General features: G+C 39.4%; 1 protein-coding gene across 5 annotated transcripts in view; it reads right to left on the bottom strand.

Moving 5' to 3' along the window:
- DCC (DCC netrin 1 receptor) overlaps window positions 1-24658 on the bottom strand; it is a 984533-nt gene that overhangs the window by 5629 nt on the left and 954246 nt on the right. The window lies entirely within an intron of this gene.

Raw genomic sequence — 24658 nt, 5'->3', positions numbered from 1 at the left:
TTCTGTAGTATAGAGATGAATTCTGACACAACGAAGGGGCTCATTTTATTCATTTCATTTCTACTGAATCGAAGACAGATTCGGATCAGGCCTCCCCAGATGAAGCTCCGCCAGTCATGTGCAATTTCAAATCTCACTGGAAAGGGTTGCCTGGGAGCTCCAGACTGTTCGTCACACCTTGGAAAGCATCAGGTGAGCACATTTGGTGTGAGGCTCAGCTTTGGACCGGAAAGCCCTCTGCTAAACCACCTGTGTAAGCCATCAATTGTTTTAACAGAACCAAGGAATACTCGTGCAGTTAGGAGAGATGGTTGCTCTAGTCTACAGGTGAGTATTAGATGTTACACTACACAAAAAGCCCTTTACAGCTAACCTCACAGAATCGCATTACTAATTTTCTTTTGGAAAAGAAAATTTTCTCTCCTGATCAGTATAGTGCCTCTCATTCAAATACATTCCAATGCTTGTGAAAATCGTTTGAATAACTGCTGAGTTTCTACCAAAAGACATTTCTGTCTGCTGTAAACAATGGCTCCTTCTCTTTTGGGGTCTAAATTTTATAAAGGTGTATTGATCAGCTAGTATACCTCACACACCTAAGAACTTTGGTCATCCTCAGCACAGCAGGCACTGAGTAAAGCATCAAAGACGTTTGCCCCAGCTCTCGTTAGTGATGATATGATTCCAGCGGCACACTGTACATTTGCGGGGGGGCGGGGGAGTTGTTTTGACGACATAGTTCTAATTAATAAAAAGCTCAAAAATTATTCTACTATCAGAGAAATAGGAGATATTTGCTTACTGGGAAAGAGAGAACACAAACAACCCAGTAGGCTAGCAATTTGCTAAATGATAAATCCCCAACAAGCACTGTTTCCTCATGCCATGGCCTAGCATGTCATTCCCTTATGTTTATATTGTTTCACTGTATTCTTAAACCAAGGAAGAAAAGTCTGCAGTTGGAGTGATTTATCACTAGAGGGTGATCTTAAGTTTTTGGTAACTCATAGAAGAGATATAGAGACAGGAGAAACAAGAATCATTTTAGGCAAAATAACACAGTTGGAGTTACCAATCCAGTCTGCTTTCAAATCCTGGAAAGCCCAACTGTGTGCTAGCCGTTGTCATCCCTTGCTCACCTAACTTAATTCTGTTTTTTCATCTATTTGTGAGGATTAAGGTGGCCAACTTCCTATAACTTGTTCAAAGAGAGCTAGCTATTATTAACATTTCATTGCCAAAACAAGCCTGGTAAGTATTCTATTTCCAGTTTCATTTATGAGGATGCTAAAATGGAGATAAATGAAATAACTTGTTTAAGTTCATGCATTTCAAAAGGGCAGGCAGAGTAAGGACCTACACCAAGATCTATCCAACTCCACGGAGCAAAATTAAGGTTTTCCTATTGATTGTGTTGATCTAGTCCATCCAAATTAAAAGAGGTTTTTGAAGAAGCAACGTGAAAGAATGTGAAATCTGGTCCAAGACTGTAAGTAACTTAAGGGTAGAAACTATTGGATTACAGTTTCTCATAGTTAAATTATGTTTGCATTTAAAGGGAAAAACAAAACTCTAATGAATTTCAGGACTGACTTAAACTCACATAAAACTTGGCATAACCTTTATAAACTTGTATTTCTTACACTATGCTATAAAACCGAAACATTTAAAAAATTAAGTAGGTCACCCTAAGCAAATAGTACAGTTTAAATTAACGTCATTAATTTAACGTGATGAAGGAGGCTGTTGGGCTAAAATGTATGAGCAGTTTTCACTAATCAATTTGTTTTTGGTTGAATCAGAGGTAAACCATTCTTCCCGAGAATGTAATGCTGGCAGGTCTTCATTGGATGGGAACAGTCATTTGTGTAAGTCTACCTCTACCCCTACCCTCTTCTCTTCAGCCTTTGACTACAAACACAGTATTCCTAGAGCCAACATTGTTGTTAAACCCAAATGCAATGCAAAGGTAGGCACTGAAAACCCTGGCAGAGCAATGCCATAAAATGCCCCTCTCGATGCTCCGACTTCTGGAATTCACATTGTAGGTGATCACTTAGGTGACAATGCGAAGTTTAAAGAGGAATTTTCACACAGTGCTGGTGAACCTCGAGAGTGTACCTACTGACCTGCTGCTTTGAATTGCATCTTTTGAATTATGTTTACATTCCCCTCTAGAACGTAGAATGTTCACAATGTTCTGCTTAAACCGGAATTTAGCTTTATTGCCACGGAAAGTTTTCCTCCTAGCGCCTTGCACGAGTCACTTCTTTCTTCCCTATGTTTAGTTTAAAAGAACAGAGCAGCTGCATTTTAATAATTAACATTTTTCAGTACATACCTTTTTATATTTTTCTCCATTATAGGTTATTATTACAGCATCTTGAATAGTTCCCTGTGCTGTACAGTAAGTCCAGTCCTTGTTTATCTATTTCATACATAGTAGTTCTGTGTCTGTTCATCTCAGACTCCTCATTTATCCCTCCCCTCTTTGGTAACCATAGAAAACCATGTTTTCTATGTCTGGGAGACTGTTTAAGTTATGTCATATGATAGTTGTCTTTCTCTTTCTGAGTTACTTCACTTAGTATGGGCGTCTCTAGATCCACCCACATTGCTGCAAATGACATTAATTTCTTTTTTATGGCTGAGTAATAGTCTATTATATATATACACACACCACATCTTTGTCCAGTTAGCTGTTGATGATCACTTAGATTGTTTCCATTTCTTGGCTTCTGTAAATAGTGCTGCTACGAACATTGGGGTGTACGTATCTTTTCGCATTAGAGTTCCCTCCAGATATATACCCAGGAGTGGGATTGCTGGATCATATGGTAAGTCTATTTTTAGTTTTTTGAGGCATCTCCATACTGTCTTCCATAATGGCTGCACCAAACTACTTTCTCACCAGCAGTGTGGGAGGGTCCACACCCTCTCCAGCATTTATCGTTTGTAGACTCTTTAATGATGGCCGTCTGACTTGCATTTCTCTAATATGTGCTTGTTTTCCCATCTGTACATCTTTTTTGCAGAATTGTCTATTTAGGTCTCCTCATTTTTTAATGGGGTTGGTTGTTTATGGCTTTCTTTGTTGTGCAGAAGTTTGTAAGTTTGATTAGGTCCCATTTTAGAATTCTATCTAATGCCCTAATGTTTTGCATGTAGGGAAAATTACAGTTCTTGCTATAAAAATATATTCTAATGGTGTATTTTCTGCCTGGGATCCTAAACACTGGGGCAGATCCACAGTGTATTATACTGCACCTGAAACACTTGTATCATTACAATAAGGTGAAGCTATTCCTAAAGAGTACCATAGCTCAAACTCATTAGAAAGAAGATCATTGTAATAATTTACTGTCTCCTAGTGTCCCAGCAACAGTCCTATTCTGAGAACCTACTGAGTGCTGAAAAACATACAAGACACCGAGTTTTACAAAAGGAATCAAAGACATTGCCTCAGCTCAAAGACTACACATCACATAGTATTTAAACAAGTAATATTCACAGATTCAAAGAACTTTAGAAAGCTGGAACCTCGAGGGCTCTTGGAGTTGATTTTGGTGAAGAGAACACTGAGTTCCCTAGATTTCAATAAATTTGTAGAGTCCCTTAGAGTTTGGTATTAGCAAGGTTTGTCTGGTTGTAGTATATAGCCTTAATATTGTTTTTCACTTTTCCTGAATGGGGAACTAATGAAAACGACTATAAGGGAAATTTCCCAGGAGAGATTTATCAACAGCCAATAAGACAACTTTGGTCTCAAAACTGCCCTTTAGCAAAGGGGACCAGATGTTTCAAAACAAAGATTCTCACGAAAACATGCTGTGCTGGCTACCTAAAACCCTTGCTTTTGGACATGCAGTTGTAGTTCAGTAGATTCAGTATTTTCTACTCTGCATCTCAGATATTTTAAGCTAGGACACTCGTGAAGCCTGGGTCCTTAGATGCTCCCCCAGCTGTGGTTTGTTTTTTTTTCCCTTCACTTATGTAGTCGTAGTTCACCATGTTTTACAGGTTCCTGTCGATTTTTCTAGTCTGTAATGAGACATGCCTTTAAGAGACCTTACCAGTGGCTCTTCCAAAGGGCTACACCCTGAATCTATTTTCTACACCATTCAAACCAGGTAAACATCTTCTCTTAAAATCACCAGTCTCATGTCATAGACTCTGTACAGGAGGGGAAGTAGTGTAATCACCTGGCATTTGGATTAGTAAGTGATGCCTGAGCCCTCAGTGGGCTGCCCCCTCGCTGCCTCTTACCTGCTCCTGCAGAGCTACTGGTGGCAGGCCATTTAGCCTCAGCTCGTCCATCCTTATTTTTTTCAACTGCAGTATAGTTGACTTACAGTATTATATTAGTTTCATGTAGACAATGTAGTCAGTCATTAAAACCTACTTGGGTTTCAGTCGCTGATGGGTTCTCCCATACTTCCTCCATTGCTATCTGGCTTTTTCTACACTGCCGTCAGAAAGCCGTTTAAAAGCCAAGTTTGTTCTGGCGGCCCTGCCTCCCCTCCCCGTTCTTGTGCACCCCTTCTCTGTGAGGGGTTGTTTTTAAGGCATGCTAGCCTTTGCCTCGCCTGATGGTGTTCTGACACACTGGAAGACAGCCATAATTCTCCTGTTGAACTCACGAAATAGTAGCAATTAGAAAAATCATTTACTTCAAGGTTTTAAACTCTTGTTCGTCAGTGTCAAGAAATGATAGAATTTCTGACAACTTCTATTTTTGTAGCCTACAGAGGAGACTTCATCTTTATTTCTTCACTTTGGAGAACTGCAGTTATACTGATAGTCTAACATAATTTTAATAAAACTTCTCTTAAAACCTGTAGAAGTTTCATTAAAATTATCAGTACTATATCAAAGCAAAAGAAAAGGGGAGAGTAGCCAAGATGGCACAGTAGAAAGGCCCTGAGCACATGAAAATCACAACTATCTGCTGAACCACCATTGATGAAAAAGATAGCTAGAAACCTAGCAGAAAAGATATTTTACAAATAAAGGCATGGACAGATCATCCAAAGCATCAATAAGAAACACAGGCCTTAAATAACACATTAGACCAAATGGGCTTAATTGATATATCAAGAGCATTCAAGCGGAAAGCAGCAGAATACACATTACACATTCTTTTCAAGTGCACTTGGAAAATTCTCCAACAGTCTAACCTTACACCTAAAGGAACTAGAGAAAGAACAAACAAAACCCAAGTTAGCAGAGGGAAAGTAACCATAACGATCAGAGCACAAATAAATGTGATTAAAAATAAATAGAAAAGATCGATGAAACAAAAAGCTGGTTCTTTCTTTGAAAAGATAAACAAAATTAATACGCTTTTAGCCAGACTCATCAAGAGAAAAGGGAAATTTACAGCCACCACCACAGAAATACAAAGGAACCTTAGCGGCTACTGTCAACAAACTATATGCCAGTAAAATGGACAAATTCTTAGAAAAGTCCAGTCTCCCAAGACTGAGCCAGAAATAAATAGAAAATATGAACAGATTATCAGTAATTTAAAAAAATCTCAACAAAAGTCCAGGACCAGAAGGCTTCACAGGAGAATTCTACCAAACATTTAGAGAAGATTTTAAACTATTCCAAAACATTGCAGAGGAAGGAACACTTCTGAACTCATTCTATGAGTGCACCATCACCCTGATACCAAAACCAAAGATACCACAAAAAACAACTATAGGCCTAGGTCACTCATGAACATAGATGCAAAAATCGTCAACTGAATCCAATAATTAAAAAGCTCATACGCCATGATCAAGTGGGATGCAGAAAAAGCTTTCGATAAAGTTCAGCATCCATTTATGATAAAAACTCTTGAGTAAGTGGGCTTAGATAAAACATACCTCAATATAACGAAGGCCATATATGACAAACCCACAGCTAACATCATACCCATTGGTGAAAAGCTGAATGCATTTCCTCTAAGATCAGGATGAAGACAAGGATGCCTACTGTTGTTACTTTCAGTAAGCATAGTGTTAGATGTTCTAGCCCCAGCAATTGAAGAAAAAGAAATAACTCAGAGGGGAAGGAACAAGTTAAACTGTCAGTTTGCAGATGACGACATGGTACTATCCATAGAAAATCCTAAAGGCACCACTAGAAAACTACTAGAGTTCATCAGTGAATTCCGTAAAATTGCAGGATACAGATGGAAATGACACAGATTTGTGTCTATTATATACCAACAATGAAATACCAGAAAGGAAAATTAAGGAAACCGTCTCATTCACCATCACATCCAAGAGAATAAAACATCTAGGAATAAACTTACCTAAGGAAGTTAAAAAAAAAAAACAAAAAACCTGTACTCAGAGAACTGTAAAGATGCTGAGGAAAGAGACGGAATACCATACAACCCAGTGGAAAGGTATACTGTGTTCTTGGATTGGAAGAATCAATATTGTTAAAATGACCATACTACCCAAGGCAATCTACAGATTCAGTGCAATGGCTATCAAATTTCCAATGGTGTTTGTTTTCCACAGATTTGGAACAAAAAGTTTTAAAAGTAGCCTGGAAACACAAAAGACCCCAAATAGCCAAAACAATCTTGAGAAATACAAACAGAGCTGAAGGAATCGTGCTCCCTGACTTCAGACTATGCCACAAAGCTAAGCAATTGGCACAGAAATGGACACATAGATCAGTGGAACAGGGTAGAGAGCCCTGAAATAAACCCAGGCATTTATGGTCAATTAATCTGTGTGACAAAGGAAGCAAGAATATGTGATAGAGAAGACAATCTCTGCAGTAAGGGGAACTGGACAGCTAAATGTGAAGGAATATTAGGACATTTTCTAATACCACATACAAGAACAAACTCAAAGTGCATTAATGACCAATATGTAAGAGTGGATACTATAAAACTCCTAGAGGAAATCCTGAGTAGAAAACTCTTTCACATAAATCACAGCAATATTTTTTGGATCTGTCTCCTAAAGGAAAGGAAATAAAAGCAAAAATAAACAAATGGGACCTAATTAAACTTAAAAGCTTTTGTATGGCAAAGGAAACCATCAACAAAATGAAAAGATGACTTACTGAATGGGAGAAAATATTTTTCAAGTGATATGACTGATAAGGGATTAATATTCAACATGTATAAACAGTTCATATAATGCAACATCACAAAAACAACCTAATTTTAAAATGGGCTGAATAACTGAATAGACATTTTTCCAGAGAAGACATGCAGATGGTCAACAGTCACATGAAAAGATGCTCAACATTGCTAATCACCAGGGAAATGCAAACCAAAACCACAACGAGATATCACCTCACACGTGTCAGAAAGGCTATCATCAAAGAGAACACAGATAACAAATATTGGTGAGGATGTGGAGAAAAGGGGAACTCTTGTATACTGTTGTGGGAATGTACATTGGTGCAGCCACTGTGAAAAACAGTATGGAGGTTTCTCAAAAAACTAAAAGATAGAACTATCATATGACCCAGCAAATACCCTCTTGGGAATATATCCTAAAAAAACGAAAAACATTAATTCGAAAAGGTACATGCACCCCAATATGCATAGCAGTGTTCTTTACAATTGCCTAGGTATGGAAGCAACCTAAGTGTCCATCAACAGATGAATGGATAAAGAAGATGTTCTATCTGTCTGTCTATACATACACACACACAATGGAATACTACTCAGCCATAAAAAGAACAAACTTTTGCCACTTACAGCAACATGAATGGACTTGGAGGGTGTTATGCTAAGGCAAATAAGTCAGAGAGAGAGAAATACTATATATCACTTATATGTGGGATCTAAAAACTACACCACACCAGAGAATACCACAAAAAAGAAGCAGACTCACAGATACGGAGAACAAACTAGTGGTTATCAGTGGGAAGGCAGGGGTCAAGGTATAGCAGTTGCCAATTAATGGGTATCAGATAGGCTCAAGAATGTATTGTACAAATGGAGAAATACAGCCAATATTCTGTAATAACTGTACATGGAAAGTAAATTGTATAAATTTAAAAGGAAAGATAAAAATTTCAAGAATTTAAAATTTTCTATGTTAGTCTAGGAGTCAAAATCCTACGTTATCACTCCCAAGTATGAAGAATGTCTTTGAGAGGGTGCTCAAGAAAACCCACATCCTTTTCAGTCCTTTTCAGAGCTGGAGGCGAGCAAAGCTGAGGGCGGCAGCCTGAGAGGAGGGCCAGTGGTGGGACCGAGACGCTGGAGAGCTTCCCTTCTCTTTGCAGACGGGCTTGAATAATAAGGGATTCCCAATCAAGACCAGAACATAATGAAACATTCCTTATTTCCCATGATAGGAAAACGTGTGTTAACCACACAAGGAATTCCAAGCATAAAATGGGACTTCAAGTACATGACCAAATATTGAAGGAGAGTCCTCGCCAGGGACTTGGGAGACCCAATCTTTTTAGTTTCATGACTTTGGCCCCACAGCTTAATTTCTTTAGTCTTTTTTTTTTTTTAATATCTATAAAGGTTAAACAACTTTTACTTTAAGGTATAAAAATTACAGAAGGAAAAAGAATACAGCTTTTACACCTATACATTACTTTTCTGGATTTCTTGGTTTTCCTTAAGGTTTAGGCAGCATAGTTAATCAATTGGTAAAAATGAATCCAAAGAAATCTCCAGCAAGTGAATCTTTAACTGGTGAGTTATGATAATTGAATTTAAAATTGGTTCTTTCTCCAAAAAAAAAAAGTTCTATCATTTTCTTTTAAAGTTATTAATGAAAAACCGTAACAGCAATTATGGTTGCTTTGCTTTGTTTTCAGGCTAACACCAGACAGTGCAACTAAAAATAAGCAGTATTAAATTACTATAAGTTTAAATGAGCCATGATTAATTGAAAACTAAATTTACAAATGCTTAGTCTGCAATCACTATAGATTTCCCCCTCCCCAGGGTGCAGTGTTGGAGCAGTGTTTCAGGCGACCCTTAGGTGAAATACAGGATGTTGATATGCTGAATAAATGAGTTTACACCGATATATAACTAATTAAGTGAGCATTGCTTTGGTTTTAATGTTACTCCTCAGCAGGACCCACTAAGGGGTAAATGCAAAGGATGCTGGAGCTCCGGGATGGGCCAGCAGTGCGCATCACGTGCAGATGAGCTGCCTCAGCAGGCCTGTCCTGTTTTAAGCTTCATTTTCACAGCACAGTTATTGAACATGTCATTTGCTCATTAGGTACATAATACACAACTGCCAGGTGCAGATGCCTGCTAGCATCTCCCTGTAGAGGGTGCTCCCAAGCAAAACGATTCTTGGTGAGAACTGTTAGATTAAGCTGTAGAAGGACCCAAGTCAACAGACCCCTGGGTCGAATCGGGGTCAATGTGTAGCATGATTATAACTTTTACATCCTTGCCTACTTTCTCCTCTTTTCTATCCCATTTCTATCTACGCCTTCACCCTTTAGAGTAAAGTTAAAAGGGGTAGCTTTGAAGGGGCCTGGGTTCTCGTCTCCACTTTGTCTCTGACTTACTCTGTGATGCTGGACGAAGATTGCCTCTCTTGGTCTAGTTTCCACGTGAGCCGTGATACTATCCTAACGTGCATTTACTATGAAGTAACTGCTCAGTGCTCAGGTTGTCTGGGGGGGGGGTGCAGAAGTGTCGTACAGTCATGGATACTTCTCACGTGCACTGACCAAAAAGAGAGTAGCTGCATTCACCTAGATGTAGAAGCGTCGGGCACTCTTCCTCAGTAATCGGATTTCAAACATGTTAAGTTTTGGCATTAGTCAAAGTATTTAGTCAAAGGGTGACAAATACATGTAAATGCCACTTCTGGAAATGGAAGCTTTGTGTTCTTCTAACACTCGTGTTTCTCCTCAAAGAGAAAGAAAACACTGGGGCTGTGTTAATGAGGTACTTCCGCCCCATCTCTACCCGCCTCTACTCCTTCCCACTAAGGTGTAAGGGGGAGCGACCCTGAGTGACAAGTAGGGTGACTTTCTTTGGGCCAGGCCTCTATCTGTTCTGGCTCACAGCTGGTGAGCCCACAGTCCTGTAGTCAAGGAAGGAGGGGCCTCCCAGCTCCTCCTCTCCAGTTATCCCAGAGGGTCATGATCCTCTGGGATCTCTGCCTCCCATCTGGCTCACAGAATTTTTTTCCCTATTATTTCCATGAACTGGAACCCAGAGAGAAAAAAAGTTAAAACTTAGGCATCCTCTCTCTCTCCCAAAGGCACATAAACTACAATAAAACACTGTTGCCTACATTATCTCATGTGCTCATGTCTTGAAGATGGAAAAGTCCAAGTTCAAAGAAAATAAAGGATTCACTCAAAGTCACTTAGCTGGGAAGTGGGGTTTGACTACTGTTTGTTAAAGTACACGTTCTTTCTTAGACAAAAACAAACAAAATCTTAGCAAGTAGCCTTTGATGGAAAGCAGAGTGAAGCAGGCAAGACATTCTTAGCTCTGGATAGGAAGGGAGAGAGTGGGAGAAAAGGAGAGGAAACAGTGACAGTGGGGGATGGTGGTGGTGGGTGATGATGGAAGAGAGGAAGAAGACATCCACATGTTCCTGCTCTCTCTCCTATCTTGATCCCAGCTAGACTTGCTCCCATCTAACTGGTGAACTAATGAACACAGAAACGTCACAGCATCACAGAAGTAAAAACTTGGAAAAGAATAATTAATACAGTCCATGGTTTTACAGTTTCCCTTTGAATAATGCAAAGGGTGAACATTATCTTCAAATACCTTTCCTCTTTGAGGATACTTCGCCCCTACACACGGTCCCCCGTACTCTTCTGTGCACACCTAGTAAGAGATACCAAGAGCCAGCATGCAGCCCTACCTCCTCTCCCAGGATAGGAAATGAGCCAATAATTTAACTGGTGGCAGACTCTTAATAGCTCATCATTTTCCCCTTAAAGGTAAATGGTAGAAAGAACCATATAAAGGATGCTTTTCTACCTGTAAGTCATTTGTCACCACTGCACCTGGGTCAGGGAGATGCTTTTGCTTCCTGGAACACCTCTCAAATCTGATACTGATATTCTTTTCATATTCTTCTTCTCTATCCTGCAAGGCATCCACCCTACCAGCTTGAACAATTAAAATTAATCCAATCCGTAATTCAACTCCTGCCTTGCGGTAGAACCAAGATCTAGTTGCTCCAATTATAAAGACAAGCTTGCTTTCTTCAATTTGTGGTTTGTTGTGCCTTTATACCTTTGCAAATTGGAATCAAAGTCCTGAATTCACTGGGCACATCAGAAGCTACCCACAGTAATGGAAAAAAAGCAAAGTTACCACAATACTGGGCGGGGAGAAAGTGACCAACTGTGTTGGAAACATGAGTTAAATATTGTCCCAGATGGCCCTGGAATCCATCAAGATCCTTTATATAAGAGAGGTGTTTATTTTGCATTTTATACCAGGTTAGAAAGTCTTACAGAGGTTCTAAAAAGGAGCTGGAATTGACAATGAGTCATTCTGTAACGTTTATGTTGGGAAATAATGACTAAGCAAAGGGTAGCTAAGAAGCCTTCAAAGACAAAAACTGTCCAATCTGTCTTTCTGTCCTTAGGACTCACATCAGTGCCTTATTCACACGGAGTAGTGCTGACGTCATACTTTGTGGAATTCATTCCTGGAAACAAGACTGAGGGAGACAAAGGCAGCAGGCAGAAGAGGAGGCTGCAAAGTGGCTGCCCTCGTGATTCTGCTCGTTCCCGCTTCCTCTTGATTTAGAAACCGCGTACAACACGAAAGGTGTCAGGAAAATTGCCAACGATCAAGAGAAATGCCTTGACCAGAACACAGCTGTATCTCCCCCTTTCTCTTGATGCTTCTCTCAGATTCCTAGACCACAAATTAACAAAATACCAGAACGAAATAAAACCTGCAAACTCAAAACTAAACATCTGTGTTATTTCCCGGAAGGCTCCCGTAATTCACAGTAAAGATGCTGATTCCACATCGCTTCCATTCCTCACTTTTAAGGGGCCTACGTTGACTTCCTGTGTCTTTTTGCATACAATATCAAAGTCAAGAGGCTTCTCAGTTAATTTCATGGATATTTCAGATCATTTCCGGATAATTTATTATAAAAGGGACATTTGTATCCTCCATCCATATCTTTTTTAATTTTCTAACTTTTCCTACTCTATTTGCCACAAGAAGCAACAAGTTCGAGCTATTTATAGTTACTGCAATTCAGCTGTTTTGTGCCCCTGTGAAGAAAACTGTCAATTCTATTCTTCATGAAAAACAATGAAAAACAGATCTAAAAATACTTCCTTTATTATCTCATTTTTGATGATATCCTAGTGATCAAACTTTGGAGAAACCATCCACTCAATTCATAGGGAAACAAATGACACTGCATAAGGTTTCCATAGTATTTCATGGAAACATCAGAAAACCTGCAGGAAATAATGCAGAAATCCAGACATCAGTCTTGCCCAACTTTTGTAATGAGGTACTCTGTGCAGAATGTCCTCACAACCCGCATTCATCCACATTCGTATGCAATAGGTTACGTTTCTGGTAAATACCTCATATGATGTATAAATATAATTTTCACTTCTCAAAAATCAATTTAGTTTGTAAATACTAAAAATATTTCTCTGTATGAAGACAATTTGATTGCCACAGAGGATTCTGTTTTTATAGTAAAACCTTGATTTGTCCAAACCAGATTTCTTAATATGCTGAAATAATTGATTTTTTACCTGGCTTCATCTTTAATAGAAATCATCAAATTATACACACACACACACAAATGGGTATCATGACTATGGCCAGAAACAGAAATTCCAGATTACATTCTGGGGTTAGTACACTTCCAACGTAACCCAGTATTTTCCAGCTTTCACAAACCTCTCAGACTGACCAAAGCACAGCACGAACAGTGTTTTCAAGCACAAGATCATTTTAAAAGCTCACAGAGAAGTACTCAGTCAAGGAAGTATGGCCATATATTTAAAAAAGTATTTTCAACTGTACCAGTTAAACACCATGACCACTTCCACCCCAAAGACCATGTCCGCCATTGAGGAAAGCAAGTTACGTGAACACTGCCGTTGTCTCTACTGCCCGACTTCTTCCCTGCGTTTTGCTGCCACACGTCTGGGGGTGGTCTACCCGTGCACAGCGTCTACTTACTTATTCACCACGGCTCTCTCGGTCACCTGGCTTTTGCCCTCACCAATTTATAGAAATGTCAGCTATAAAGGCCATAAGTACTCATCATTTTCCAGCCTAGTAAGTAACTGCCCTGTACAACTTTCCATAGGATTTGTTAGTAGTACGTTTTCTCAGTTCTGAGATTCACAGCCAATTATCCTGAAATCAGCATGCTTTTTCCAAGTGATTCTGTACAATTATTACTGTTTTTCCCCCTAAAGTTATACAGCTCAGTGGTACACTCAATAGGCAGTGACGTCTTTATATACTTAAGTTTAGGGGCCAAGTGAACTGATGTCTGTGATTTTTCTTTGAAATGCATCAAAAATGAAGGCGATGGAGAGAGAAATAAATATGTGGCAAGGGAAATATGACAATGTTCATTGTACAATCTAGGTGGTGGTTATATGGCGTTCACAGTTTTCCTGAGCATTTGATATTTTTATAAGGAAACAATAGAAGCAAAAAAACCTCTATGGCAGCTTTGAATCAAAAAAACGATTGTATTTAAAACTCTATTTTCCTTGAGATGCGCTCCCTTTCCTGGCTTTTGAAAAACCATGCTCCCATTGTTCTCCTATCTCTAGGATCTCCTCTTTGTTCCCTAATAAAGGAAATTTCAGCTTTCAATTTTTGTTTTCCTTCAAATTCTTTTCCCGGGAGTTGTCATGTAACTCTGTCTACTACAGGCTGTAACTCTTAACCTCTCAGAGAACTGTTACCCAGCCTACACTGCAGTGCGACTTCCCTCTTGAATTCTCAGCATGACCACGTCCGCCGCGTGTTTCCACTTGGATGTCCCATCGCCCCTTCATGTCCAGCGTACTTCACTCTTTCCTACTCTGCCATTCCTTTCTAGGAGTGTCCTTTCAGCTCCCTTTCCTCTTTCTCTTTGTTTCTAACCACGTCCCCAAAGACAGAATGGAAACAACCGAGTTGGCTTGGAGCTCACCGCCTCCCTCAGTCTTCACATCCAATTACTCAGTCAGTCGCCTGTGCCTTTTCTGGGAGGATAACTCTTGCAGCTGTCTCTTCCATCCAGTCTCACTGCCTTCCCCCTACATCACCCACTTCCTGTCTCACCTCCATCCTGCTTTACCATCTGATCCTCCCAAAGCACTGCTCTGTTTTCACTCACCTTACCCTGCCCTTTTCCAGGTCATCATTTCGTAACTGCTCCAGGAATCATCCTCCCCAGAAGACGGCTTTACCTACAGACTCTAAAAACATCTTGTACTTTGCCATCTCTGGGCTTTTAATTACTCTGGTCTTTCTTCCTGGTACACTTTTGTGATTCTCAAGCAATTGAGGAAAGAGAATAAATATTACAGTCATGCAGAAACAGACTTATATCCTGTCCCTGCCCTTTAGGAACTGTGACCCTGGAGATGTTATTCAGTTATTCTGCACTCTGGGTTCATCCCATATAAACTGACGTGGTCTACTTCAGCAAGATGGTGTGGGATGTAAGGACGAAGCACGTGTAAAATGGCATTCTCGAACCCAGTCATAAGTTTATAGCTAACATAGAATTGGCAACTGATAAACATTTATGTCTCATAAAATGACTTCTCTTCCCTGAGCTAGCCAGAAAAGCAATTTCCTGAGAACAGTTCATTCCCCAAAGATATTAGTTAATTGAGATTTTATTCTTCTTTATTTGCAGTGAAACTAAACGTCATTGAAAAATTCTAACTAATCCTCATCCTGCTGGGCCAAAAAGAAGTTCTCTTCAAGCCCATATATGGGAAATTATTTATGAGAAAAATATGTTTCAATGCAATGCTTCATAAACACTCTAATATTCAATATATTCTGCAGCATGAAGTTTCTGAATATTTCATATCTATAAAATGACTGGAAGCTAGTTCTGAATAATAAGCTGCAGGCTATCTCGTACTGGGATTAGAAATAAGCCCATATTATCTTTGGGTTTTTGACAACTATTTAGATATTTCTTTTAGTCTTCCAATGAAAAGGAAACTTTTCTAGTTGGCTGTGTTGGGACAATTCAAGTATGAAAAGATATAATCAATACATATTTGGAAAGGAAACTGAAAAAGTGCGACAAAATTAAAAAAACATATGATATCACTTCTATGTGGAATCTTAAAAAAAAATGACACAAATGAACTTATTTACAAAAGAGAAACATACCCAGAGACATGGGGGGAAAAAAACTATGGTTACCAAAGGGGAAAAGAGGGGAGGGATAAATTGGGAATTCAAGATTTGCAGAAACTCACTACTATATATAAAACAGACAAACGAGGTCCTACTGTAGAGCACAGGGAACTATATTCAATACCTTGTAATAGCTTATAATGAAAAAGAATATGAAAAGATATATATATATAAAACTAAATCACTGTGTTGTGCACCAGAAATTAACACAACATTCTAAACTGACTATACGTCAATAAAAAAAAAAACCTGCAGAGAACACAGAAAGAAACAAGGTCTCTGTTTTTCTTTTCCTCTGTGAAAGCATAAGCAAGAGTCTTGTGTCATGGGTATAAATTTCATGGAAGGACACCAGAATACATCTGGGAAAAAATAATTGCAATGTATATAAATCTACAGGTTATGAGAGATGCTAAAATATAGGTTGAATGTTTATTATTTGTGACATGATTGTTCACAGAATCATTGACTGTTTATGTGTATGTATTTTAATACAGTTCAGAAAATTAGGATTTGGTTTCAGAAAGTCCTAGGTTCAAATCCTTGCCCTGCTATTTAAACATAACGTGACATTGAATGAATTATTTTATCCTTTCTGATCCCAAGATTTCTCATGTCTAAACTAGGAGAAATAATACTTTACTCTTGGTGTTTTTGTCGAGATTACATGAGATAGTGAAGTTACAGTTAAGTGCTTACTAATGGTAATTATCAGTAATGAAGTCTGCAAATATCACCATGATTAGAATGGTTAGAGTTAGTTCACTTTTCCTTGAGGATCTATCAAGACCCAGCACATACTACACTTTACTGTTATATTAAAGGATAGTGAAAATTACTGTCTATCGTGATATTAAATGTTGGTTTGAGAAGTCATGTAAGTGTAAACTATTTAATCAGGATCATTCTACCTAGAGAATAAATACAAAGATAAACTTTATGAGCTTTAACCCAGGAAAGAATTAGAGAAAACACTGGTTGTGTGGCATCTGGGAGACAACAGATGCAATGGAATTGGGGAGAGTGGGGCACCTGAGTGGTGGGATGGCCTCTGACCAGCAAAGGGGGCTCCCAGTCATCTTTCAGGAACTGAATTCTGCACCATGTGTCTAACCCAGGAACTCAAGGAAAGAGGTGAGATGAGAGCTCTGTGCAGAAAATTCTCAAACACTCACAACGTCGAGAGACCTAAAAAAGTTCATTTTAACATGCTTTCCTCAGGGGTATTTTCCAATATTCTCTCATCGTTCCTGCCTCTGATCTGGAATTTCTCAAATTCAAATACCCATGTACTGGTAGGTGCTCATGTTGCACCTGGCTCCATTTAAATTCAGAAGCTCTGATCCAGAAACAAACACCTCAAAGAAAAAAAAAATAAAGAGAAAGATAGACAGACTCAGCAGAACGGAGGGAGAGACGACAAAACACTAACTGCTCAAACATTTATTGGAGAAACAGTTTCTTTTAGTTTAAAACCTTCCCTTTCTCCTACTCGCTATCACAACCGAGACATGTACTTACATGTCCTTACAATTATTTCATGCCCAGTAAATGATTTATGATGCTATTTTTCAGGATATTAGATGATACAACTTCTTCACTATTCCAATAAATGTCTCTTTTTAAAAATATCGTATTTATTTTGTTTGTGGGTTTTTTCTGGCGGTGGGGTGGGTGGGTAATTTTATTTATTTAGTTAGTTATTTTAATATTGGTGCTGGGGACTGAACCCAGGGCCTCATGCGTGCTAGGCGTGTGCTCTAATCACGGAGCTATACCCTCCCCCAACATCTCTTTGAATTACCTCCTATTACCTGTGATTTCTATTACTGCTGTCTAGATATTCACTTATCCTCATTACATCAGAAAAAATTTAAAAATATGTCTTACAGATTTCATACACTATTCATCCTGGTGTGACACTGGCTGAATCTGAAATCTTCACTGAACAGTGAGTCATTGTTTAGGGAAATGCGTGTGTCATCATTCAGCCTCTGCTGGGCGGGGCTCTCCACTGCACACCGGAACACGGGATGCCAAGGACAGGTTATGATGAACGCCTTCAAATGACAATACATCTCATTTTCCCACAGAAGCTCATCTTCTGGAGAAAAATTTATCCTAAAGAGTTGTGGGTCTTCTCAACCAGTTTTCATTTAGGCAACAAAAATAAGAGTTTCAGAAGTGGGATCTCTTTCAAAACATTTATAAATACTAATCTAACGAATTCCCTCCCTTGGACGTTGAAAAATGTACAAAACGGCCTCCAGTGTTTCTACAAGAAAATGAGTAACTTAATTTTTTAGAATTTCACTGGGGAGGGCCAAAGGGGACAGCTCTACAGCCTGAGATTCTGGAAGGTTTTATCTCTGCCAAAGGTTTTTGGAATTGGTCTTGAAAAACAAACAACAAAATCAAGGCAAAACAAAAACAGAATTTTTAGTGTTCAAGTTCCACAGCTGAACCTCAACGCAGGGTGATGACGTAATGGCAGATCGAGTGGTCCTTAACTTACTACAAATGAACCAGTTGAGACGCTAATGAGAGCTATGAACCTACTCACTCGAAAAACCACACACACACACACACAAACGTGAATTTAATTTCAAATGAGTTACTAAACGCACATGTTCTCCCATGAACTCCAGGTGAAGAACATATGTTCTGTTCTGGAATCTCATTACGCAAAATGTGACCTACCGCGGGGCAAAACCAGCATCCCCTGGAATCTTCTTAGAAATGCAGGCTCTCAGGCTCTCCTCTGGATCCACTGAATCAGAACCTGCATTTTAGTAAGATCTGCAGGTGATTCTTAAGCATCTAAAATTTGAGAGGCCCTGCTTACGTTCATGGAGAGTTTAGAATTTAAAATATCGATCTCAAATCACACCTGGAAATAAGTCACCCTAGAATAGTCTTCCTAGAACACATGTTATTTGTAAATAAGAAGACAAAGGTGTCAGCAATATTTTACATGGGTTTGATGAGAAATATCCCTTCCCTACTTGCAGCAGCTCACTTCCTGGTCCTCACTGCCTACTTGTCTTTGCCCTGCAATTCCCTTTGCAAAAGGTTAGCGCAAGGAATAGCTCAGTTGGAAGTGAGAGCTGGGTCTAGGAAATTCCAGAGGCTTTAGTGACTTTAAATTGGTTCATTGTGAGAAGCAATTCAGGAGCTGCTGTGTTTATGAGTGAGAGGAAGTCAGATATGTTACCACCAAATCTTTCCACCTATTGGACATAAATCCTTAGAGGGCTTGAGGAATGGGCAGTCGTAACAACTGGTGGAGGCACAGATGAAGAAATGGGGGATGGGATGTGCTATTTAATGCAGTTTGGTCATTTAAAGGGGTTGGTGGGAAATAGTTTCCTGGCTGTCAGATGCATTTATGATACAAGAGCAGGACCTGTTCAACTGAACGAGGCCATGCTTCTCTCTAGAGGTGATATTTAGGCAGCTCGGAGCTGCTGTTCTGCAATTCTCTGCTCGCCTTCCTGTCTTCCAAGCAAGGGCCCGTTTCATTGGCCGCCCCCCCTCTGGTGCATGTTCTTGTGGTGAAATACAAGCTTCAGGAGTTAGAGCTTGTTTCACCAGCCACGGAACCACTAAAACGTACTTCTAAACCCCCCTTCCACGTGATCCCGCTGCTGCTTATCATAAGGCACTGGAAACTTCACTGGGCCCAATTTATAAGGCAATGTGGTCTCCAGATTATAGCAAAGCTCTTGGATTGAGGGCTAACATTTCTTAACTAGCGTCATTCATGTTTTACCTGCTTGGACTCCTTAAGGAAAATGAAACAAACCCTTTCCAGGTGAGGTTTTATTCTCCACATTTATAGATGTGAAAAATGGAAGCCCAGAGGCTGAGTGACTAACTCAAGGCTAACCCAGCCAGTGAGCAGGAGCGCGAGTCCGAGGGGATTTCTGTTACTTTCCTCGTGTACGTGCTCTTCCAGTCGCACTGCGCTCCTCCCAAAGAGGCCAGGAAGCCTGGCCGAGTTCTCATCACATGGCATGTTCCTGCCTTTAGTCCTGCACCAGGGCTTGTGTGCACAGAGCATCCTGTTTCTATTAACTACCTGTGGTACCGCTCCAGGAGGAACACAAGTAACTCTAAAATGCAACATGTTCTCACACCAAAGTTTAAACTAGCCATCTCAGACTTTAAAAGTACACTAGGTTAACACAGTATAGTTTGAAATACACTGTTTCTGTTCAAAGTCATGACTCAGGTGACCACAGAAGTAGAAAGATACAGACAGCTGGGTAAGAGGATGGGAAAGGTGAAAGAAGAATATTTAAGAAGGGAAATTCGGAGTAGATGTGAAAAGAGCAGTCGTTGCAAGTACCATAAAATCAACTGGGCTTACTGATCGTTGTTTTGTACCAAATTTCCCACAGAAGATAAAGGCATTCTCTTCCTAGAGCTTTGACATTCCAGTAAATAAAGAGATTCTGGTAATAAGAACATCAATCCTCCTGTGAGCCTAAGAAGAAAGTCTACGCTGTGAAGCACACAAGACACTTAACGTGGCACTTGGACTCCTCGTTAAGTCCCTGCCAGTAAGATAAAAGTTACAAACATTTCAGAAGATGTAGGAGCTTTAAATGGTTTTTACAAGTTCTCTGTAACATCTTCAGTAAAGATACTACAGGTCATAGCTTTAGAAACAGTTTGCTGATGGTTAAATTCTCACTTTTTTATCATAGAGATTGTTTTCAGCACGTTAAGATTTTTCACAACACATTCTCAACAGTCCATTAACATGGAGGTCTCTGTGAACACTTTTTATTTGTCTGTTGTAAAATTTCCCCCTGCTCTCAAAGAAAGCAGAGTCTGACCCTAACTGATGAACTATGAGGAACTCTGTCAAATGCACGGAAGACTTAAGATGCGTGGTATGCAGCTCAGAAGCTTCATTCAAAGGAAAACCTTTCTCTTACTCATACACTTTCACAAAGCAAAGAAGAAATAGAGAGAGAATGTCTACCCTCATTTCTGCAGTGATTAAGATGGCTAGAATGTCATGTTTCATCCCTCTTTGAAGAGGAAAGCCTATCTAATTTCACAGAAGAGAATTAGTCGGATTCAGGGCAGCAGAATTGGCCTAACAGAGAGACTAGTCCTCAGGACTCTATTTGCACTGAGCCTCCTTCCCTCTTCTTAGACATAAAGAGGATGTGATTCTTCTCCAAAATACGGCAAAGTCTGTTTATCTTCATGATGTTAAGGACTGACTAGAACTTCCAGGGCTGGTGGCTTAGTGTTGCCTTTCCACTCTATGTAATTTAATTCAGCTTCAGCAGAAAGTGTTATTCATTGTTGAGAATGAATAACATTTAGCATTTTATGATCAAATAGTCATGGATCTGGAAATCATTTCCTCTTCCCTGCCTTTATCCTCAATATCTAATCCTTTTGCCAGCTCTCGGATCAATCTGCTTCGCCTTTAACCATAATTAGACTTGAAATTGAAGAAAGACCTGAATTTAATTTCTGGCTTTTACTTTTATTATTCTATTCTGACCAACTCAACAAGTATTTATAGAGTGCGCTTTATGTGTGAGGGTTTGTATAAAGGTCCGAAGAACAATGACACATGATCCTGAAACAGTTATTGAATTCATCAGTAATGGTGGTGATAGTTATTTCTCAGGGAGGCATGAATTCACTTGGGAACAACCTGTATAAACTGTAAATGATGACAAAATGTAAAGCATAAACTCTACTAGTTTCACCTAAGCTGAGTTTTAAAAAGGCACTTTGATATTCAAGATATTTCATAAATAACAAAGTCCATATAGCAATAGTAACCACGAAACTCATCAGGTTCTTAGGACACGTGAAAGGAATATTCGCTGTTTTGAAAACAACCCGTTGCTCACCCTCTCCCTCGTCACTCTCTGTCACCTACAAGGCCACCGCTCCCCAGTGTGATCCAAAGACATTCTTCCCAGATAAGATGTTTCAAGTTATATAGTTTACCAGGTAATACAGTTCTGAAAACAGATTTTGAAATTTTTTCTCTTATGACTATCTAAAGAGCAATACAATACTTTCACCCTGGAGTTTAACTGTATAAAGTTGATAATTAGTCTCAATTTTATCTATGATCTAACAATTCTTGGGGCAATATTTTCTCTTATTGTTTTAAGTCGGGTGAAAGTTTGATTAAAGGACTCAAATTTTGACTCCACTGTGGTCATTCATTCCCTCTCCCTAATGATTTCAGAATTTTCTAATTTTGAAGACTACTGGCTATTCATTTTGCACTCTCATCGACCATCTAACCCACAACCTGAGTAATATTCTCACAATCGTTCACCTTTACCTTTGTATTACCTTTCCTTCTGCTCGTCTTAATTTTATTACTGGTCTCCAAAGCCCTGGCTAGCCACGGTTCCTAGTGCTGAAAGCAACGGACGTCACCCCTTGGCTCCTCGCCCTCCTGTGGAGGGATCCTGGCAGGTTGGACAGGTGAGTTTGACAGGAGCTGTTCTAGAGTTCCTGCCTCGTCACTCCTCTTGCTATAACTCCTTGCCTCTGTCTACATCCCTAGATAAAGGGGTAAAACATTTATTCAAATACTGAGCTAAATAACTCAACCTACTGCTATAAAACAATTCTTTCAGAGAGATATTTAATTACTAGGATCATCCTAGAAACCTGTTTGTCAAGGGGAAGAAAAAGTCAATCTAAGAGTAACCTCTCACATCTCAAAAAGCTAAATAAAATCTTTTGTTTTTCTTCAATGTTACATTTCTCTGAATTCTTCAAACTCAGCCGTTAGCTCACTAGTTGACCTCGGGCAGGCTGCTGAGTGTTTTTAGGCTTCAGCTTTGTCGTTTGTGAATAAGGCACCAGACAGCTGGCTGACTCATAAAGTCTCCCGTAGACATGGTTTCCCTCTCTTTGAGGCAATTAGCAGAGATTTTTTCCTATTTAAATACTGAAAGACCATATAAAGGGAACAGCACTTTATTAAAAGTCCAAGTAGGTCTGGAGTCACAAATATGGGTGACATTTAAGTGCAATGTGACTTAGTTTTTTTTTCTTAATAGGTGAAATTTGATTTGATTTGCTCTAATCACCCTAAATCAGCCCTTAGTAACATGTAACTATCTGTTAGGAATGAGGACAGGACAGTTTCAAGGAGGTACCTACCAAAACCTCGAACCACCCCTGACCAAAACAAAGAAAACGAAAACACACACAAAAATAAGTTTACACGTGAGATGAAATGTCATCGGAGGCAGCGTAATTTTCCTCTCTAGAATGGATTGGTGGTGTTGGCTCCAATAACATCAAATCAACAAATCTCTCCTACTTAGCTGTGCCAGTGATTTATGCAGTCAGGCTGGCCTGAGAAGTGACCCTCTTGTTCGACCTGCTAAAGGATGTCTGATCCGCCATGACCTCTGCCTGGGACTGATTTCAGCAGAAGGGAACATTCCTGTGGAATCCTTGATGGACACCTCCAATGATGGCCAACAAGTGGCTCAGGGAAAGTAATTGTATTAATGTATTCTAGTAATTTATTGGCAGTTTGGTGTGATGGCATATTTACTGAAATGAGGCCTGCCAAAAAGGTCAGGTTAGAACCAGAACGCATGATTTCTCAACCAGCCATAAAATATAAATCAAATGCCTTTTCTGTCCCCTGTCAGCCACCTCCACCCGCTCCTTGTCCTCGGTCCTCAGACAAATTGAAGAACAGGCCACAATTTGCAGAGGAAAAATCAAACTCAATTTCGCAGTACAATGAAGTGAGTTTTGGTCTTGTCATGTCCACTGACATATTGATCCCAAGAAGACCGAAAAGATCAGGATGTTCTAACTTTTTGCTTTTATAAATAAAAACGTGTAGACATGCAATGTTTTAATGGAGGATAACACTGCACGTATGCAGTTTTACAGAGATGCAAGGACTCCAGGGGGCAAGTGTTATAAAACAGTGCCACGATATAAAAGTCACTATTTAAGAGGTCACATTTTTTCTCCCTTTAGAATTACAGCCTTAGAAGACAAATGGTCTCCTAATCCAGGTTCATTTAAAGTGCAGCTGATCATTTCACAGCAAAAAGGAATTTTCACTAGTGAAGGAGAAAAAAAAAAGACAGCCTGTCTTGGCCCTTTGTAGAATTTATGTCAGATCTATAATGTCATAAGCCCAACACTCTGTCAGACATTTCCTATTTAACCTGAGAGGGGCTAAGCCAAAGCACTTAGACGTCCACATCTGCGATTTGCAAAGTGCGGTGACGGCAGCCTCCGAGATGTGTAAAGACCACACGGTTATTCACGTCTATAGAGGAAGCATGATGATGAAATTGTAAGAAATACCATGAAACACCTGAGAGTCTAGTAAGCTAAATTTCTCACTGCGGAAGGAAAAAAAAACGAAGGAGTGAGTCTGTGTTTTCAGGTAGGCAGAATTTCAGTCGTTATGACAACAGGATGGCTTTCTAATTACCATTTACTAAAGAAACCCTGCAAAACTCCTTGCACTTCCCTGGAGATCATTACTGCATAGTATGTGTTGCCCTGTACCTCATATAAAACTGCTGCAAATGGAGCTTTGCTTGCCTTTTTGGAAGGCAGACCAGGGCACTGGTCGATAATGTTGCCAGGAAAAAACACTCAGGAATTTGAGGAAGGAAAGAACTTCTTCACTGATCCTAATTTAAGTAATTTCAAAGCAGGAGCGTCTCATTTGGCTTGATCTTTAAAAATGATAGTAATGACTCACATTACCATATTCTAAAGTAATTACTTATGGTAAGTAAAGATACATTCATTAGTAATTACACAGTCCTTTGTTGTGAAATCCAGAGTAAAATTATTAGAGGTTTTTTTTTTAAGCCAACAAGAGAATGACTTGACTTCATCAATCAGTTTGACAAAAGTAATGATTTTCTTAGAATTAAAATTTGTCGAAAGCTCTAAGTATTTCATCTTTTAGACGACGAAGCATGTAGTTAATGTCACAGCTAATACATTTGTCAGTCTGTTAATTTTCTTTTTCTATTAGAATAAGTAAACATCGGCTCTTTCTTAAAAGCGTACTATTTACCATGTGTCGGGAGCAGGGCAGGGAGAACTTATTTGAAAATCAGGAGGTAAGACATTATTGAAATGAACAGGAATCACAGGGAGACAACGGAGAAACAAAGAAGGAAAGGGCATCTAATGATTCCCAAGTGATGGTGGGATGTGCCTCAGGTGGGTGGGGGAGGGCGGCATTTAAAGAGGAACTGTGATAATATAAAATCAACCCCAAAAATGCAAGCCAGAGAGACT

Source organism: Camelus dromedarius, chromosome 28 (assembly GCF_036321535.1).
Source record: "Camelus dromedarius isolate mCamDro1 chromosome 28, mCamDro1.pat, whole genome shotgun sequence".
Lineage (NCBI taxonomy): Eukaryota > Metazoa > Chordata > Mammalia > Artiodactyla > Camelidae > Camelus > Camelus dromedarius.
This window is presented reverse-complemented; position numbering and strand designations above follow the sequence as displayed.